Consider the following 4,969-nt stretch of genomic DNA (forward strand, 5'->3'; position numbering starts at 1 on the left):
TGTGCTATGACTTTTATAAGCGATCGGACCAACGATGTTCGCACAGGGGGCGAAAAAGCGGCCAAAACAGTCCCATTGACTTTCATTATTAATGGTGCTTGCCAAAGGCAAAGCTCCATTCTTATTCTTCCGCATACTTATTATTATTATTATTATTATTCCACACAAAATTTGGCACGCTACTCCTCCCGCAGCTTTTGTCACAGACCCACGAATTAGGTGTCAAATTGTGCGGATTATTCGGGAATGGTGTGCTATGACTTTTATAAGCGATCGGGTGTACGATGTTCGTCTGGCGGGCGAAAAATCGGGCGAAAAATCCCATAGACTTAACATTGCGATGAACTTTGACGAGTCATAGCTCCTAACGAGGATTTCGTAGAAACATGTGAGTTACCACATTTGTAGAGGCTGATAGGCTCTCTCAGACCATACCTCAAAATGGGGTGTAAGTTGTACCCCTGGGGCGCTAGAGCTGCCCAAATTTCCCCATAGACATACTATGGTGAAGCCGTGACCATGAACCAGGAAGTACTGTGTTTTCCTACTATGGGAAATTACATAGGGATTTTGTATTGAACATAACTCTGGATCACAATGTCATAGAGACAAGGGGGTGGGCTTATTTTACTCAGGCAACCAATCAGTCTCTCAGGATCATTGTGAAGCTATCAAGCCACGCCCTAGCAACCATATAGAGCACCTTAGTAACAAGCTCCATAGACTTCCATTGAAAAAGATCAAATTAATATTTTTGGATAGAAGTGTCATAGAAACATGAGGGTGGGCTCATTTGACTCGGGGCAGCAAACGGCCAATCACGAATCACCTTCAACACTTCATAGCCACGCCCTAGCAACCATTTAGAGCACCCTAGCAACCCAAAGCATAGAGGGATATCTTCAAATCTGAATATCATACAGGCATGGGGGTTGGTTTATATCATTCATACTGGCAAGCAGCCTTTGGTGTATCATCATTGGCAGCTGCCAAGCCACTCCGTAGCAACCAAAAAGAGTACCCTAGCAACCATTTTGCAAGACCTATATCTCTGCAACAGAACATCGTAGAGACATGGGGGTTGGCTTATATTGGCAAGTAGCCTTTGGAGTGTCATCATTGGCAGCTGCCAAGCCACTCCCTAGCAACCAAACAGAGTACCCTAGCAACCATTTAGCAAGGCCTATATCTCTGCATCAGAACATCGTACAGACATGGGGGTTGGCTTTTTTGACTCATGCTAGCAAACTGTACTTGCAACATGCTACACATGCTAGCAGTGAATAGCTACATGCTAATAGTGATTAGCTAAGTGCTAAAGTGGGCTGAGAACATGCTAAGAACTCTATAGAAACTCCATAGTAAGTATCTGTGACAACTACCAACCACCTAGTAACACCATAGCAACCACCCAGGTTACCATAGCAACCGCATAGCAACCACCTAGGAACCACCCAGAACACCCTAGCAACCGCCTAGCAACACCTTAGCAACCACCCCAAGTACCTTAGCAACCGCCTAGCAACACCCTAGCAACCACCCAGGTTACCATAGCAACCGCATAGCAACCACCTAGCAACCACCCAGAACACCCTAGCAACCGCCTAGCAACACCTTAGCAACCACCCCAAGTACCTTAGCAACTGCCTAGCAACACCCCAGCAACCACCCAGGTTACCATAGCAACCGCCTAGCAACACCTTAGCAACCACCCCAAGTACCTTAGCAACTCCCTAGCAACACCCAAGCAACCACCCAGTTTACCATAGCAACCGCCTAGCAACCACCCAGAACACCCTAGCAACCGCCTAGCAACACCTTAGCAACCACTCCAAGTACCTTAGCAACTGCCTAGCAACACCCTAGCAACCACCCAGGTTACCATAGCAACCGCCTAGCAACCACCCAAAACACCATAGCAACCGCCTAGCAACACCATAATGACCACCCCAAGTACTTTAGCAACCGCCCAGCAACACCCTAGCAACCACCCAGGTTACCATAGCAACCGCCTAGCAACCACCCAGAACACCCTAGCAACCGCCTAGCAACACCTTAGCAACCACCCCAAGTACCTTAGCAACTGCCTAGCAACACCCTAGCAACCACCCAGGTTACCATAGCAACCGCCTAGCAACCACCTAGCAACCGCCCAGAACACCCTATCAACCGCCTAGCAACACCTTAGCAACCACGCCAAGTACCTTAGCAACCGCCTAGCAACCGAGTGGCGAGTTTTGCCACTGCAAGCACCATTCACATTTTCTTCAGGAAATGTACATTCTAGTTAACTTCCAAAGGCAAAGCTTCTTCTTCTTCTTCTGGACAAAACTTCGGCGCGTAACTTGTCCCGCAGTTTTTGTCCTAGACCCATGAATGAGGTGTCAAATCGACCGGCCCATTGAGGAGAGGTGTGCTATGACTTTTCTAAGCGATCGGACCAACGATGTTCGCACAGGGGGCGAAAAAGCGGCCAAAACAGTCCCATTGACTTTCAATGGCGGAATCTTCAGAAATTTGAATTTCAACTGTCACTTTCTCACACACACTCACACACGCAGGCCCTTAGAACCCTTTCTCTCACTCACTCACATCTCTCACTATTGATCACAGTGTCATAGAGACAAGGGGGCAGGCTCATTTCACTCAGGCAACCAATCAGTTTCTCAGGATCAATGTTAAGCTATCAAGCCACGCCCTAGCAACAATATAGAGCACCATAGCAACAAGTTCCATAGACTTCCATTGAAAAAGATCAAAGGAATATATTTGGATAAAAGTGTCATAGAAACATGAGGGTGGGCTCATTTGACTCGGGGTAGCAAACGGCCAATCACAAATCACCTTAAAGACTTCATATCCACGCCCTAGCAACCATATAGATCACCCTAGCAACCCAAAGCATAGAGGAATATCTTCAAATCTGAATATTATAGAGACATGGGGGTTGGTTTATATCGTTCAAACTGGCAAGTAGCCTTTGGAGTATCACCATTGGCAGCTGCCAGGCCACTCCCTAGCAACCAAACAGAGTACCCTAGCAACCGTTTAGCAAGATCTATATCTCTGCATCAGAGCATCATAGAGACATGGCGGTTGGCTCTTTTGACTCATGCTAGCAACTGGACTTCCAACATGCTACACATGCTAGCAATGAATAGCTACATGCTAATAGTGATTAGCTAATTGCTAAAGTGGACTGAGAACATGCTAAGAACTCTATAGAAACTCCATAGTAACTATCTGTGACAACTACCAACCACCTAGTAACACCATAGCAACCACCCAGGTTACCATAGCAACCGCCTAGCAACCACCCAGAACACCCTAGCAACCACCTAGCAACACCATAGTGACCACCCCAGGTACCTTAGCAACTGCCTAGCAACACCCTAGCAACCACCCGGGTTACCATAGCAACCACCCAGAACACCCTAGCAACCGCCTAGCAACACCTTAGCAACCACCCCAAGTACCTTAGCAACCGCCTAGCAACCGAGTGCCGATTTTGCCACTGCAAGCACCATTCACATTTTCTTCAGGAAATGTACATTCTAGTTAAGTTGGCTTGAAAAAGCCAACTTACTGTAATCCTATTTAAACTTAATATTATTATTCTTCTTCTTACTTGAATTTCCAAGTCTAACTCCTCCTAGAGCTTTAACTCCACAAACTCCAAACTCGGGTCAGACCTTCAGACTGTTCTGACTTAGTGTGCTATATCTTTTCTAACTGATCCGACTTATGGTTTTCCTAAAAATGACTGTTAAAACTCGGAAAAATCCCATTGACTTTCATTGACGGAATGTTCAAATGAGCCAAGACTTTCAAATTCCAACTGTCAAAATTCAAATTCAAACTACGGAAGCCCATTAGACTCAAAAACTCAATTAGACTCAAGTGCCATTCTATGTACTGTTTCTAATCCATTGAAACTCATTAAACTATATCTATCTATCTGTCTAACTCATTCAAACTCATCTATCTATCTATCTATCTATCTATCTATCTACTCATTCAAACTCATCTATCTATCTATCTATCTATCTATCTATCTGTCTAACTCATTCAAACTCATCTATCTATCTATCTATCTATCTATCTATCTCATTCATTCAAACTCATCTATCTATCACTTCTCATCTATCTATTTCTCATCTATCTATCTATCTATCTATCTATCTATCTATCTATCTATCTTCAAATCTGAACATCGTACAGACATGGGGGTTGGTTTATATTGTCAAGCAGCCATTGGAGTATCATCATTGATAGCTGCTAAGCCACTCCCTAGCAACCAAACAGAGTACCCTAGCAACCGTTTTGCAAAATATATATCTCTGCATCAGAACATCGTAGAGACATGGGGGTTGGTTTATATTGTCAAGCAGCCGTTGGAGTATCATCATTGGTAGCTGCTAAGCCACTCCCTAGCAACCAAACAGAGTACCCTAGCAACCGTTTTGCAAAATATATATCTCTGCATCAGAACATCGTACAGACATGGGGGTTGGTTTATATTGTCAAGCAGCCTTTGGAGTATCATCATTGGTAGCTGCCAAGCCACTCCCTAGCAACCAAACAGAGTGCCCTAGCAACCGTTTTGCAAAATCTATATTTCTGCATTAGAAAATCGTACAGACATGAGGGTTGGTTTATATTGTCAAGCAGCCTTTGGAGAATCATCATTGGTAGCTGCAAAGCCACTCCCTAGCAACCAAACAGAGTACCTAGCAACCGTTTTGCAAAATCTATATCTCTGCATCAGAACATTGTAGAGACATGGCGGTTGGCTCTTTTGACTCATGCTAGCAATCTGGACTTCCAACATGCTACACATGCTAGCAGTGAATAGCTACATGCTAATAGTGATTAGCTAAGTGCTAAACTGGGCTAAGAACATGCTAAATACTCTATAAAAACTCCATAGTATCCATCTGTGACAACTACCAATCTATCTATCTATCTA

Source organism: Megalobrama amblycephala, linkage group LG17 (assembly GCF_018812025.1).
Source record: "Megalobrama amblycephala isolate DHTTF-2021 linkage group LG17, ASM1881202v1, whole genome shotgun sequence".
Lineage (NCBI taxonomy): Eukaryota > Metazoa > Chordata > Actinopteri > Cypriniformes > Xenocyprididae > Megalobrama > Megalobrama amblycephala.